This window comes from Sciurus carolinensis, chromosome 5 (assembly GCF_902686445.1).
Source record: "Sciurus carolinensis chromosome 5, mSciCar1.2, whole genome shotgun sequence".
NCBI classification, from domain to species: domain Eukaryota; kingdom Metazoa; phylum Chordata; class Mammalia; order Rodentia; family Sciuridae; genus Sciurus; species Sciurus carolinensis.
The window spans coordinates 90,482,724-90,499,232 of NC_062217.1; the positions used below are offsets into that span (position 1 = coordinate 90,482,724).

Below are 16,509 nucleotides of genomic sequence, written 5' to 3' on the forward strand. Positions count from 1 at the left end.
AGCAATAAACATCGGTTGTTTACAAACAACCTGGTCTAAGTTATTTTGTTATAGCAGCCCAAAGGAATTAAGACACTCCCCAACCCTCTCCCCCAACTCCTGGAAGTCATTTTCTGCTTTCTGACATGATGTATTTTCTATTCTGAACATTTCATGTGAATGGAATCCTACAATATGTTGCTTTATGTATATGGTTTATTTAACTTAGCATGTTTTCAAGATTTATACTTTTTTGTGTATGTGGTGCTAGGGATAGAACCCAAGACTAGAAGACTCATCCATTTTGAAGTACATGTCAGAATATTATTACTTTTTATGGCCTAATAATATTCCATTATGTGTACATACCACATTTTGTTTATCTATTCATCAGTTCATGGACATTTGGGTTGTTTCCACTTTGAGCTATTATAAATAATGCTGCCATGAACATTTGTCCTGTTTTTAAGTAAATGTAGGCTTTCAACTCACATGAAAATATAGCTAGAAGTGGAATTGCAGGGTCATATGATAATTCCAGGTTTAACTTATTGAGTAAGCATTGAACTGTTTTCCACAGTAACTGTACCATTTTACATTGCAGAGTATAAAGATTCCAGTTTCTCCATAGTCACACAAACACTTCTTTCTTTCTTTCTTTCTCTGCCTTTCTTTCTCCTTCTTTCTTTCTGTTATGTTCATTCACAGGGATGTAAAGTGGTATCTCACTGTTTTGATTTTAATTTCCCTAATGACTAAATTATATCAAACCTCTTTGCATATATTTATTGGTTTAAACATCTTACATGTATTCTTTGTATACATGTGTATTCCAATCTTTTTCCTATTTTAAAAATTGATTAGTTGGATTGTCTTTTGTTGTTGAGTTTTAGGAGATCTTTAAATACTCTGAATAATATATCTTTATCACATATATGTTTTGAAATTTTTATCTCCAATTCTGTGTGCTGTCTTTTTATTTTCTTTGTAGTGTCCTTTGATGCATACACAAAGGTTTTAATTTTTAAGGAATCCAAATTATTTTGTTGTTGTTTCTTCTGCTTTCTTTTAATATCTAAAAAGTAAGTGCCAAATCTAAGGTCAAGAGGATTTACTTTATTGTTTTCTTCTGAGAATTTATAATTTTAGCTCTTATATTTAGGTCTTTGATCCATTTTGAGTTTGTAAGTGATGTAAGGCAAGGGTCAGCTTAACTCGACTATTCAGATTTCCCAGCACTACTTACTGAAAATATCACTATTTCCTTCATTGAATGGACTTGGCACTCCTGCCAAACATGGCTTGACCAGGGACACTTGAGTTTATCTCTGGATCCTGAATTCTAATCCATTGATCTATGTGTATGCCAGCAACACACTGTATTAACATTGGTTTATAGTAAGTTTTTAAATTGCTAAGTGTCCATTCTCCAACTTCATTCTTCTTCTTCAATATTATTTTGTCTATCTGTGCTCCTTTTAATTCACAAGAATTTAAGAATTAGCTTGTCATTTTCAAAATAAGTCATCTGGGATTCTGAGAGGGATTTCATTGAATCTGTAGATTAGTTTCACAAAGGTACTAGTCAGGGTTCTCTAGAGAAACAGAACAAATGGAATACACTGACAATTTCTTTAAATTAAGAGATTGATTTATTTCAAGGAATTGCCTCATGAAATTGTGAGGTTTGCAAGTTTAAAAACTGTAAATCAGACCAACTGACTGGAGACTCAAGTAGAATTTCTGTGTTAGGTCTTGAGACAGTTCCTTCGACACAGGAAATCTGATTTTGCTCTTAAGACCTTCAACTGATTAGGGTGAGGGCTATCGACTTTAGTCTACTTACTTAAAGTCTACTAACTGGAGATGTTAATCACATCTACAAAATACCTTCACAGCTTCCTATAAACTTCTTGAGACATCTAGATCTTTAATTTAATTCAACATTATATAGTTTTTATAGTCTAAATTTTTATAAAATTTATTTCTAAGTATTTTATTCTTTTATATGATATTATAAATGGAATTGTTCTTAAATTTCATTTCCAGGTGTGGAAGTGTAGGGAAATGTAATTGATTTTTGTACACTGATCTTGCATCCTGCAGTCTTGCTAAACATGTTTGTTAATTCTAACATTTTTTTTTTTTTTTAGTAGACTCCTTAGGATTGTCTGTATAAAATATGCTATCTGTACATGTAGTTTTACTTCTTTTTAAGTCCTCATGCCTTCTCTTTCACTTTCATGTTCTTGCCTAACTGCTCTGGCCAGAACTTCTGTTGAATAGAAGTGGTGACAGTGAACATCCTTTTTTTTTTTATTATTATTGTTTGTTCTATTTAGTTATACATGACCACAGAAAGCATTTTGACTCCTTGTACACAAATGGAATACAACTTTTCATTTCTCTGGTTGTACATGATGTAGTCACACCATTGGTGCAATCATACATGTAGATAGGGTAATGATGTTTGTCTCATTCCACCATCTTTCCCACCCCCACATCCTCCCCTCCCTTCATTTCCCTCTGCACAGTCCAAAGTTCCTCCATTATTCCCTAGTCCCCCACTCCCATGCCCCCGTTATGTATCAGCATCCAACAGAGGACACCTTTTAGTCTGGTTCTTCATTTTAGGGAGAAAACTTCCAGTGGCTAACCATGGGCTTTTCATGGATGCCCTTTATAAAGTTTAAGAAAATCTCTTTGATTCCTAATTTGTTGACTGTTTTTAATTTTTATCATAAGAGGATAGTGGATTTTGTCAAAGGCTGTTTTCTACATCTATTGAGATATCATGATTTAAAATTTTTTATTGATATGATTTATTATATAAATTGACTTTCGATGTTAAACCAATTTTGATATCTGGGATAAATCTCACTTGGTCATAGCATATAATTCGTCTTATACATTGCAGGATTTGGTTTTCTAAAAGTTTTGAGAACTTTTTGCATCCATATTCACGAGGTACAATTTTCTTGTGATTTCCTTGTCTAGTTTTGGTGTCAGGGTAATACTGACTTCATAGGATTAGTTGAGAAATATTCCTTCCTTATCTGCCTACTTTTCCAGACCAGTTTGTGAAGGTTTGAGGAAAATTCTTGAAATATTTTATGTAATTCAGCTGTGAAGCCATCTGAGCTGATATTTTTTGTGTGGTGAATTTTTAAAGTTACTATTATCAATTCAATCTCTTTAATTTTTACATCTATATGGTTTTTTAAGATAGTTTTGGTGGTTTGTGATTCTCTAGCAATTTCTTCATTTTATCTTACTTCACTGCATTGGCTTCCAATTGTTTGTAGTATTCCCTTATAGTTCTTTTATTTCTGCAAAGTTTTTAGTAATATCACCTTTTTTCATTCCTATTTTAATAATTTTAATAATTTATTCTTTATCATGTTTGTTAAAGATTTATCAATTTTTAAATTATTTTTACTCTTGCTTTTTAAAAATATCTATTGGTACAATATCATCATACATAATTTATTGTTATATATTCATCAATGCACACAATTTAACAATATAATTCAGTTGATATTAATTGCTTTTATATTTTCTATTTTATTAGTATCTATTATAATCTTTTTTTCTTTCTTCTTGGTTTGTGTTTAGTTTAGTTTGCTCTTTATTTTCCTGTTTCTGCTCAGGTTATCAATTTGACATCTTCTTTTTAAAATTTTTTATTTGTTCTTTTAGGTTATACATGACAGTAGAGTCTATTTTGACATTTTTATACAAACATGAAGTATTCTTATTCTAATTAGGATCCCAGTGGGTGTACACGATGTTGAGTTTCACCATGGTGTATTCAGATTCACTCCACTGTCTTTCCTTTTCCTATTTGCCTCCCTTCCCTTTATTCCCCTTTGTCTAATCTACTGGATATTTATTCTTCCTCTCTCCCCTTTATTGTGAGTTAGCTTCCACATATCAGAGAAAACATTTTACCTTTGGTTTTTTTGGGATTGACTTATTTCATTAGCATGATAGTCTCCAGATCCATTTACTGGTAAATGTCATAGTCGTTCTTCTTTATGACTGAGTAATATTCCATTATGTCTATAAACCATATTTCTTTATCCATTCATTTGTTGATGGATACCTATGTTGGCCCTGTAGCTTAGCTATGGTGAATTGTGCTGCTATAAACATTGATGTGGCTGTGTCAAGGTAGTGTGCTGATTTAAAATCCTTTGGATATATGCTGAAGAGTGTGATAACTAGGTCAAATGGTGCTTCCATTCCTAATTTTTCTGAGGGATCTGTGCTCTTTCTCTAGCAAAAGAGATAGGAGCATGCTGCTATGTGGAATGTTCAGCTTTGTTTTTTTCTGGAAACCAACTTTCCAGAGTGGTTGCAGTGTATCAGTTTACCCTTTTCCCCACATCCTTACCAACATTTATTCTTTTTTTTTTTTCTTTAAGAAAGCACATTAAGCTTTAATATAGAAATATGTAGGTTACACTTAACTTGTGCTCAAGTAGTAATAAAACGTTTGTTCTTTATGATCTCATACATTCTCTCCTTAGGTATGGCCCATCTCCTGTACGCTTGGAGCGACCTTTGGCTGACCTTGTTATTTCACCACTCTGGATATACTGGAATAGAAAGCAACTTACATACAAGAACAATTAATTAGAGCAAAGGGAGAAGATATTTCTTTGTGCAGATTCCACAAGGGCTGTGCAGGAATGTGTGTGGTCAAAGTCAAGCAGTTCCATTTACAGCACTGTTTTTTTATGTAGTTTCGACATGATGTGATTGTAGCTTTTTAAACTATGAAACCCCTGAGAGATTGTACCTTCTAGTTGAAATAAAGTATTTGTAATAGATTGTGGCTTCAGATGCTGTTTGCTGCTTCTTAGACCTTTAAGAAACATTCTTAATGAACTTGATATAATTCTGAGGACAGTTTTTTTTTTTTCCTTTCAAGTTTTAAATTGCTTCATTATCTAAGAGAGGTCTTGTATAGCTGTACCATTTTCACACGCTTTCTGAGAGAAGTTGACAGTTTCCTTGGCCACTGAAGATGTTTCTCACGTAATCAAACAACAGTTTATACATCTTGATCCTATTCTTTTTTTAACCGCGTGTTTCTTTGGAGTTAAAATGTCTATGATAGCCTCATCGAAAACAGTCTTCAGTCCCTTCTGGGTTAAAGCTGAACATTCCTCATAGCAGCATGCTCCTATCTCTTTTGCTAGTTTCTATCCTTGTTCCACACATATAAGTTTTTCTTTTATATCATTCAGTCTTGCTAAAGTTTTGGGGTCATCTCGGAGATCAATCTGAGTTCCTATTAATAAAAAGGGTACATTTGGGGCGTATTCCTTAAGTTCTGGTACCCATTCCTCTTTCACATTTTGAAACGAGGCTGGGTTTACCACAGAGAAGCATATGAGGAAGACATCAGTCATTGGATAAGATAAAGGCCTCAGACGATCATAGTCTTCCCGTCCGGACGTGTCATAGAGTCCCAGGGGGCACTGCTTGCCCCGCACGGTAACGCTGACTGCGTGGAGGTCGAAGACGGTGGGCACGTACTCCTCCGGGAAGGCGTCGTTGGCATGGCTCATGAGCAGGCACGTATTGCCCACCGCTCCGTCGCCCACCACCACGCACTTGAGCATCAGCGCGCCGGGGCGTGAGCCATGCTGCGGCCGGCCGGCCTCCGGGCATGGTGCCCCCGGAGCCCCCGCCCCGGCCCCGGGCTCAGCCCCAGCCCGCCTGGGGGTCCGCCGCCGTCGCCCCGCTCGGCGCAGCAGGGCCACCCTCCCGGCCCCATGCAGCGGCTCCCATCGCCGGAGGGGAGGGGGCGGCGGGCCCGGGGCGCTGCCGCCGCCTCGGTGGTTGCCGGGATCCCCGGCCCGGCCGGGGTCGCCGCGCCCGCCCTCTGCCCCCACCGCCCGGCGCCCTCGCCCTCTCCCCGGCCCGGCCTCCCCAGGAGGATCCGCTGGATCTTAAGACTGTCCGGCCCCGAGGGAGACGGCCAACATTTATTCTTGATAACTGCCATTCTGACTGAAGTGAGGTGAAATCTCAGTATAGTTTTAATTTGCATTTCTCTAATTGCTAGAGATGCTAAACATTTTTATATATATTTGTTAATCATTCATATTTCTTCTTTTGAGAAGTATCTGGTTAATTCCTTTGCCCATTTATTGACTGGGTTATTTAATTTTTTGGTGTTAACATTTTTAAGTTCTTTGTATATCCTGGAAATTAACACCTTATCTGAGGTGCGTGTGGCAAAGATTTTCTCCCATTCTGTAGGCTCTCTCTTCATCCTCTTGATTGTTTCCTTTACTATGAGGAAGCTTTTTAGTTTTTTATCATCCCATTTATTGAATTTTGATTTTACTTCTTGTACTTTAGGAGTCTTGTTGAGGAAGTTGGTTCTTAAACTGACGTGTTGGAATATTGGGCCTAAATTTTCATCTAGCACGTGAACAAGTCTCTTGTCTAATACTTAGATCTTTGAGTTTTGTGCAGAGTGAGATATAGGGGTTAAATTTCATTCTACTACATATGAATTTCCAGTTTTCCAGCACAATTTGTTGAAGAGGTTCTCTTTTCTCCAATGTATTTTTTTCATTTTTTAAATTTGATTCATTGTACACAAAGGGTTATAACTATCATTTCTCTGGTTGTACATGAAGTAGAGTCATACCATTTGCGTAATCATACATGTACATAGGGTAATGATGTTTGTCTCATTCCGTTATTTTTCCTTCCCCCCACTCCCTCCTCACCCCTAATTTTCCTCTGTACAATCCATCCTTCCTCCATTCTTGCCTCCCTCCCACCCCCGCATTATGTATCATCATCCATTTATTAGAGAAATCATTTGGCCTTTGGTTTTTTGGGTTTGGCTTATTTCACTTAGCATAATATTCTCCATCTCCATCCATTTACCAGCAGATGCCATAATTTCATTCTTCTTGAAAACCTGAGTAATATTCCATCATATATACATACACATATATATATATACATATACATATATATAATATCACATTTTCTTTATTCATTCATCTGTTGAAGGGTATCTAGGTTGGTTCCATAGTTTAGCTATTGTGAGTTGAACTGCTGTAAACATTGATGTGGCTGCCTCACTGTAGTGTGCTGATTTTAAGTCCATTGGGTACTTAAAATGGGAGTGAGGTATCTGGGTCAAATAGTGGTTACATTCCAAGTTTTTTGAGGAATCTCCATATTGCTTTCCATAATGGTTGCACCATTTTGCATTTCTACCAGCAATGTATGTGTGTACATTTTTCCCCACATCCTTGCCAACATTCTCCAATATATGTTTTTTTGTGCCTTTGTCTAATAGTAGATAACTGTATTTATGTCATTTTTTCTCTGCTTCCTTCTTAATATGGGCATTTATAGCTTTAAATTTTCCTCTAGACATGCTTTCATTGCATCCCATAAATTTGGTATATTTAGTTTTCATTCTTATTTTTCAGCTCTTTTTTATTTTTATTTTTTTATTTGTTCTCTTTAGATATACATGACAGTAAAGTGTATTTTGGCATATACATACATCACAGTATTTTTTATTAGCACCTTATAGTTATACATAGTCCTTGGGTTCTAACTTATACACTTGTGGAATTCAATTTCAGTCCATGATCCCTCCTTATCTCTCCTGTCCTCCCTCCCCTCTCCCATCTTCTTTCCTGTACTCTACTAGACATCCTTTCACTTCTCTATTTATTTATATTTGATTGGATCATTCTACCTATGAATAAAGGTGAAGTTCCCTAAGGTATATTTATATATAGACATATCATGACTTTTTTAAGGATTCATTCTTCATTGCCTCCTCATTCCCATCCCTCCACTCTGTTCTCGATTTCCTTCTTCTACATTACTGATCTTCACTTTATCTTTATCTTTATGTTATTTTATCCCCCCCACTTTTAAAAAAATTTTTACTCTAGGTTCTGAATGTGAGAGAAAACATTCGACCTTTGAGTTTCTGAGTTTGTCTTGTTTCACTTAACATGATATTCTCCATTTCTATCCTTTTACCAGCAAATGCCATAATTTCATCCTTTTCTATAGCTGAGTAGAACTTCATTGTGTGTGTGTGTATATATATCACAATTTTTAATTCATTCATCTATTGTCAGGTATCTAGGTTAATTTAATAATTAGCTCTTGTGAAACATTGAGGTGGTTGTATCACTGTAGCATGCCAATTTTAGATCTTTTGGGAAAATACCAAGGATTGGGATAGCTGGATCATATGGTATTTCCATCCCTAGTTTTTATGAGGAATATCCATACTGCTTTTCAAAGTGATCATCCTAATCTGCAACCCCACCAATAATGTAGAACTTATCAGCATTTATTATTGTTTGTATTCTTGATCATTTCCATTCTGACTGAAGTGAGATGAAATCTTAGTATAGTTTGATTTGAATTTCCCTGATTGCTAGAGATGTTGAACTTTTTCTCATGTATTTGTTAGCCATTCGTGTTTCTTCTTTTGAGAAGAAGAAATGGGTTTTTGGGCCAACTTATTGATTGGGTTATTTGTGTTTTTATTGTTAAGTTTTTTAGAATTCTTTGTATATTCTGGTTATTTATCCCCTATTGGAGAAATAGTTGGCCAAGATTTTTTCCCATTCTGTAGGCTCTCTCTTTATGCTCTTAATCATTTTCTTTACTGTGCAGAATCTTTTTAGTTTAATGGCATCCCACTTAATGATTCTTGGTTTTATTTCTTGAACTTTGGGGGTCTTGTTAAGGAAGTCAGGGACAGCACCTATATGATGGGATGTTGGCCCTATGTTTTCGTATAGCAGTTGCAAGGTTTCTGGTCTAATTCCCAAATCTTTGATCCATTTCCATTTAAGTATTGTGCAGGGTGAGAGATAGGGGTCTAGCTTCATTTTTCTACATAGTTGTCCAGTTTTCACAGCACTATTTGTTTAAAAGGCTGTCTCTTCTCCAAAATATATTTTGGCACCTTTGTCAAGTATCAAATAGTTGTAGGTATGTGGATATGTCTCTGTGCCTTCTATTCTGTTCCATTGGTCTTCATGTCTGTTTTGATGCCAATATCATGGGGGGCTTTTTGTTGTTGTTACTACAGGTCTGTACTATAATTTCAGGTGAGATATTGTGATGCCTTCTACTTTGTTTTTATTGCTTAGAATTGCTTTGACTATTCTAGGTGCCTTATTTTTCCAAATGAATTTAAGAATTGTTTTTTTTTCTAATTCTTTAAAAAATATCATTTTTTTTAAAACAGGGATTGTGTTGAATCTGTGTATTGCTTTTGAGAGAAGTTCTATCAGTCTTTCTTCTATTTATTTATTTTTTTAAAATTAGTGCATTGTAGATAGACATAAAGGTGAAAACACTAGCCAAACTGTCCTATGAACACACATGACCATACTATAGTAAATTTCATCTTTATGTGTATCTATTCTGTGCTCATTGGTAGGGATTTATAACTATTATTTTATATTGTTGTCTTATATAGAAAAAAAGTGGAATGTTAGGGATGGCATGCACCGCTCAATTAATATGTTGAAATCTCACCTGCAGTGGGAGGGTGTTAGGAGGTGATGACTTTGTGAGGTTATTTAGGTCATGAAAGTACAAACCTCATAATTGTATTACTACACTTAAAAAAGAGACTTGAAGGAGTTTGCTTCCTTTCTATCTTCTCTCCAACCCTGACAACATAGCATGAAAATGAACATCTTTAAACAAAGAAGCAGGACGTCACTAAACACCAGTTATGCCAGCACCTTGATAGTGGACTTCCCATGTCCACACTGTTCTGTTGTTTAAGCCACCTCATCTGTGATATTTTGTTTTAACAGCCTGAGCTAAGACATCCCAGAACAGGACCTATGTTTGTTGACTGAATGAAGAGGACTGAGTAGGCAGGGAAGGAGCTATGGAGAGTATGAACCTGCAGGCTTCTGGGGGCCATGCGCTGTGCCCTGTATTTAACTCTCTCTTCTGCCCTGGAGAAGCTTTCAATTTCAAATTTACCATATTTATTATGGTAACCCAAATGCCTTAAGACGGGAGCAACTACTGAGCAAACTGCTTTACTTACTGACATTTTATTTTCCTATGTAGTTCCCTATGCCATGTACTTTATTTTTTTCTGTGACCTTAATTTACTGTCTAGTGTATTTTCAATTCAGCCTAAAAGACTTTCTTTACCACTTTTTGTAGAGCACATGTTAGTGATAAAGTCTAAGATTTTTGTTTAATACTGGAATTTCACATTTTATTCTTAGGGAACAGTTTTGCTGGATATGGAATGTTGAGTTGACATTTTTATTCTACCAGCCCTTTGTGTCATCCCACTGCCATTTGGTCTCCATGGTTCCTTATTTATATTTTCTTTCTTGTTTCTGATATCAAATCAGTTGTTAACCTTATCGACAAGTGGCTTTTCTCTTCCCACTTTCAGGATTCTGTCCTTGTCTTTGTCGTTCATCAGATTGATTATAAAGCGTCTCAGTGCAGATCTCTTTGAGCTCTTCCTACTTGGTATTTGTAGAATTTTTTGATATCTGTTCATGTTTACTTGGGAAGTTTTGGTCACTGTTTTCAAATATTATTTTTGCCATTATTTCATTCATTTCTCTTTCTGACAATCCCACATCAGCATAATGGTAAGTGTGAATGTGTTCCACAAGTCTCTTAGGATCTTCCCATCTTTCTCTATTCTTTTTTCTTCCCAATCTTCAGATTGTGCATCACTACTGACCTATTCAAGTCCATCGATTCTTTCATCTGCCTGCTCAAACCTGTTGTTAGACAGCTCTAGTGAAGTTTTTAATTTTATTGTATTTTAACTAAAGAATTTCTAGCTGGGTTTGGTGACACATTTCTATAATCCCAGCAGCTCAGGAGGCTGAGGCAGGAGGATCAAAAGTTCAAAGCCCACCTCAGCAACTTAGAAAGCCCTTAAACAACTTAGAGAGGCCCTGTCTTAAAATTTCAAAAAAAAGGAAAAAAAAATAAAAAGACTGGGGATGTGGCTCAGTGCTTAAGATCCCCGGGTTCAATCCCCAGTACAAAAAATAATAATAATTTTTTGAAACTTCTATCATTTTGATATTCTCTATTTAGTGAGCCATCATTATGTTTCCTTTCAGTTCTTTGTATATTGTTTCCTTTAGATCTTTGAGCATATCTAAAATTAATGGTCCAGGGGTATAGCTCAGGGATAGAAAAATTGCCCAGCATGCAAAAGGCCCTGGGTTTGATCCCCAGTACTGCAAGAAATAAAATAAAATAAAAATAGTTCATTTAAAAAATTTTAATAGAAAGTCCAATATCTAGGTTTCTTTGGCGAGGATTCAATTTTCTTATTTTCTTATTTCTTATTTCTTTGTATACTTCATTATTTTGTGTTAAAAATAGTAAATTTTGAATATTGTAATATGATAACTTTGGAAATCAGATTCTCTCCTCTGCCTAGATTTTTTTTAATTGCTGCCTATTGGGATTGCTGCTGTTTGTTTAGTGACTTTGCTGATTTAATTTTGTAAAGTTCATATTCTTTGTTTGTGTAACTCCCTGAATGTTCTGTTTAGGCTAATGGCCAGTTAGTGACTCAACAAATATTTCCTTAAACACTTGGAACCAAGAAACAAAAAAAAAATGTAACCTAATTCAAACCAAACACCTACCAGTTTTTACTGGTGGGCTATACATGGTGGGAAACATCTTAAACACTAAACCAATTTACGACTCTACCTTAGTCTTTACTTCCTGATTTCTCAGTCTTAAGTGTAGTGAAAAGACCCAGCTTAGGGCTTTCTCTGGGCTTTTTGAGTATGAACCCCTTCCCTGAGCATCATATGGATTTTTAGTTTCCCAGGAATAAGTGGGTAGCTTTTTTTTTTTTTTAAGTGGGTAGCTTCTTAAGACTCCCATTTCCCAAAACATCTCATCCTCTAAGTTTTCCTACCAAGCTTTTTGGTGCATCTATTATTTGCCCCAACTGTTAACCCTTCTCTTAGGCAACAGGAGCTAATACATCTGCCTTCAATGTTTTTAACAAAATGCGTAGATATCCTTCCATCTTGGGAGAGTTCCAACTCATGTAAAATAAAGGCAAGCCCATCAGTGAGTCACTGGGCAGGTTAAAACAGACTTCAACAATTTTTTTGAGAACAATGTTATCTCTCTGACACTATGATGCCAAAACAGAAGAGTGGGTTGCTATTATTAAGATGACCACTGCACTAGGGAGGTATGTTGGAACCAAGGTAAGTAAAAACACCACAGATTTCTCCTATTGAGTGCATTGCTCCCCTACCCCCCGTTTTTTAAGTGTTCACCTGATTACTATAAACCACAGTTTGACTAGATTTCCAGAGTTCAGAAATTGTGAATTCTGAAGATTTTGTCACTTTAGTTGCTGCTTCTATGGAAGCACAAGCACAAGGAGTACTTACTAACATCATTCTTAAAAGACAACCTTTTGCTAGTGTTAAGAGATTCAGTATCTGACTCAAGGATCCACTCCGTCTTAGCAGAGGCCAGAAGTACAGATGGATTACTCAAGAAAGGGTTTTGAGAATGTTATACCAGAATAAATATTGCTGGTTTGGGCTGAAAGGAGCAGAGACAGGGAAAAAAAAATGAAAGAAGGCCATCAGACTCCCCATATTCTACAGGTTGGAAGGAGGCTAAGAAAACTAAGATCCACCTTCACCAAATGGGAGCAGGTACAATGCAATCTGTTGAGGTCCCAGATAGAACAAAAGTAGAAGAAAGCTACATCTGCTCTCTGTTTTCTGCAGCATGGATACACTTCTTCTTTTCTTGGACATCAGAACTTCAGGTTCTCTGGTCTTTGGACTTTGGAACTTACATATGTGGCCCTCAGTTCTTGGGCCTTTGAACTTGGACTGATCCATTTTACTGTCTTTGGTTCACCAACTTGCTTATAGAATACCATGGGAGTTATCAGGTGCCACAACTGTGTAATCCACTGCCCTTCTCATATCATCTATCTATCTATCTTTCTATCTATCCTATTGGTTTTGTTTCTCTGAAGGATCCTGACTAGTTCACCAAGCCTCATTATTTAACTGAGATTTTTACTTAGATTTTACAAGCTGTAAAGGATTGAAATTTTGACAATATTGGGATAGGGTAAATTTATCTGCATATAGGATGGGGATATCTCATAAAGATTACATGTGAATCTTTGGGCCAAGGATACAATAGTAGGCAGAATAATGGTCCTTACAGATATCAGGTCCTAATATGGGAACCTATAAATGTTACCTTGAACAAAAAAATAATCTTTGCAGACATTATTAAGTCAAAGATCTTGAAATGAGAGTATCTTGATGTATCTGGGTAGGCCTCAAATGCCCTCATAAGAGGGAGATTTGACACACACAGAGAAGGAAACAATTCAGTGTCACCATAGAGGCAGAAATTGCATGGTGCTGCCACAAACTAAGGAAAGTCAGCAGCTACCAGAAAGTAGAAGATCCAAGAGTCTATATATCCACAGGGCATGTGATTCTGTCAATGCCTTGATTTTGGTCAAGTGATACTGATTTCAGAATTCTGGTTGCTATAACAATTTCAGGGTAAGTTTATGTTGTTTTAAGCCACCAAGTCTGTGATTATTTGTTATAGTATCTGTAGAAAATGACTCAGGGTATCTGACAGGATACCAATATTTTTCATCCCCTTCAACTCTGAGTTTCAGTGTGAATTCTAGACAACTACTTCTGGAAAGCTGGGGACTTTTTTCTTCCATGTTCTGATTCATCAGTGGAGGCTCCACCCCAGGAACAGTAGGCTGAGAATATTGAGGCTCTGATCACAATCAGCCCAGCTTACTCACAGATCAGAGGTTTGACATCAGGAAAAACAGGCCAAGAAGATTAGAGGCTATCACTCCCACTAGCAGCCAGAGAACTGCCCCATGCTTTTTTCACAGGGGAAGAGGCCATCCATAAAAACCACATAATTCCAATTCCCCAGAAATATCCCCTGAGGAAGTGACTTTATGTGAAACAGTGTGGGCACATTCAAGTCTAAGAACTATTTCAAAAAACAATGAAGGTGTTGGTAAAAGGCACGGAAGAAGTTTACAACTGTGTGAACAACAAACTAAACTGTAAGCCAGCTAGTTTATCAGAAGAGACCAGGAAGAGAGAGAGCTAAGAAAAACCTTCCTGGGGTCAGAAAAATATCTAAAAATTATCTCTGCCTGAAATTAATCAGATCAGACTGTGGAGGAATTTATGTACTGGGACATTCTCAAAAATTGAGAATTTACCATCAATTAGTAGAGAAACCAAATGAGGCAGAGAGCTTAACAGGGAGATCAAAGAAAGAGACAGTTGAAGACAGTTGAAAAAAGCCTTGGTATAATAGAATGCCGTGTGCATGTCCAAGGATGAGCTCTCTGAAGATCAAGATAAAAGATTTGGCACACACCTGTAATTCCAGCAGCTGGGGAGGCTAAGGCAGGAGGATCACAAGTTCAAAGCCGGCCTCAGCAACTTAGTGAGGCCCTGAGTAACTTAGCAAAAAACTGTCTCGAAATAAAGAATAGGAAGGTTTGGGGATGTGCTCAGTGGTTAAGCACCCCTGCATTCACTCCCCAATTCCAAAAAAATTAAATAAATATAAAAGACTTCAAACTTTGGCAAAATAAACTTCATTAGTATGTTTTGTATGAGTCAGTGAAAAGTATACAAGACCACTACAATGACAGCATGCCCTAAAGAAGAAGAAAGGAAACTCCAAGCGAGATCTCCGGTGTGTGTGACTGGTTGCTACGCTCAGTCCCACGTGGAGGAGTTTGGGAGTCTCGATTCCCTGGAGTTGCTTGGAGTGTCTGCCATGAGAAGAAGTGAGGTACTGGCAGAGGAGTCCATAGTATGTCTCCAGAAAGTCCTAAATCACCTTCAGGAAATATGGGAATTGATTGGGATTCCAGAGTACCAGAGGTTACAAAGAACTGAGGTTGTAAGGAAGCATATCAAGGATCTCCTGGATATGATGATTGCTGAAGAAGAGAGTCTAAAAGAAAGGCTTATCAAAAGCATATCAATCTGCCAAAAAGAGCTGAACACCCTGTGCAATGGGTTACATTTAAAGCCATTTCAGGGAGAAGTAGAAACAACTGTCTTGCAACTAGAAAAAGATTTGCACACTCAGGTAGAATTGACGTGAAAACAGAAAAAGGAGAGAAAATAGGAACTGAAGCCACTTCAAGAACAAGATAGAGAATTGTGTGAAATTCTTTGCATGCCCCACTATGACATTGACAGCACCTCTGTTCCCAGCTTAGACGAGCTAAACCAGTTCAGACCACATTTGGCAACACTGAGGGAAACAAAGGCATCTAGGTGTGAGGAGTGTGTCAACATGAAGAGACAGACATACTGTACATGGAAGAATTAGATCACACACCAGACACAAGCTTGAAAAAGATGTGGTGTGTGAAGATGAAGATGCATATTGTTTGTCTTTGGAGAATATTGCAACACTACAAAAGTTGCTGCAGCAGCTGGAAATGTGAAAACTACAAAATGAAGCAGTGTGTGAGGGGCTGTGTGCTCAAATCTGGGAACTCTGGGAAGGGTTGCAGATACCTGAAAAAGAGAGAAGCTGTGGCGATGGTTATGACTGGGTCAAAAGCCCAGGTCAGGAAAGCGCTGCAATTAGAAGTGGATCGGCTGGAAGACCTGAAAATGCAAAACATGAAGAAAGTGATTGAGGCAATTCCAGTGGAGCTGGCTCAGTATTGGGACCAGAGTTTTTATAGCCAGGAACAGAGACGGACTTCTGCCCCTTACTATGCTGAGGACTACACAGAAAACCTGCTCCAACTACATGATGCTGAGATTGTGCAGTTAAGAAACTACTATGACATTCATAAAGAACTCTTTGAAGGTGTCCAGAAGTGGGAAGAGAACTGAAGGCTTTTCTTAGAGTTTGAGAGAAAAACTTCAGATCCAAGTTGATTTACAGACCGGGGAGGAAATCTTCTAAAAGAAGAAAAGCAGCGAGTTAAGCTTCGGAAAATGCTCCCTAAGCTGAAAGAAGAGTTGAAGGCATGATTGAAATGTGGGAACAGGAGCAATCAAAAACATTTGTGGTGAATGGACAGAAATTCATGGAGTATGTGACAGAACAATGGGAGATGCATTGATTGTAGAAATCATGCTAAAGAAGTAAAACAAGCTATGAAGACAATGTCTCCTCAAACAGAAAATAGCAATAAAAAATAGAAATTATAAAAGCAAACCCAGTGGGAATTATAGAGATGACTTTATAGAAATAAAAGAGATTATAAAGGAGTGTTATAAATAATTGTATGCCAATTAAATACTTCAGATAAAATTCCTACAAAAACACAAACTTCTGAAATTGACTCAAGAAGAAATAGAACATCTGAGTAGACACATGCCAAGTAAAGAAGTTGAATTCAAATATTACTCAAATAAAAGCCAAAGCCAGATATCTTTACTGAGGAATCATACTAAACACTGA

The 16,509-nt window shown here is 36.9% G+C and overlaps 2 pseudogenes; one reads left to right on the plus strand and one right to left on the minus strand.

Annotated features, from left to right (window-relative positions):
• Nucleotides 1-4,849: 4,849 nt before the first annotated feature.
• Nucleotides 4,850-11,688, minus strand: LOC124985647 (rho-related GTP-binding protein RhoQ-like; annotated as a pseudogene).
• Nucleotides 11,689-14,853: 3,165 nt separating this feature from the next.
• On the plus strand, nucleotides 14,854-16,168 carry LOC124985823 (protein regulator of cytokinesis 1-like; annotated as a pseudogene).
• The last annotated feature ends 341 nt before the right edge of the window (nucleotides 16,169-16,509 follow it).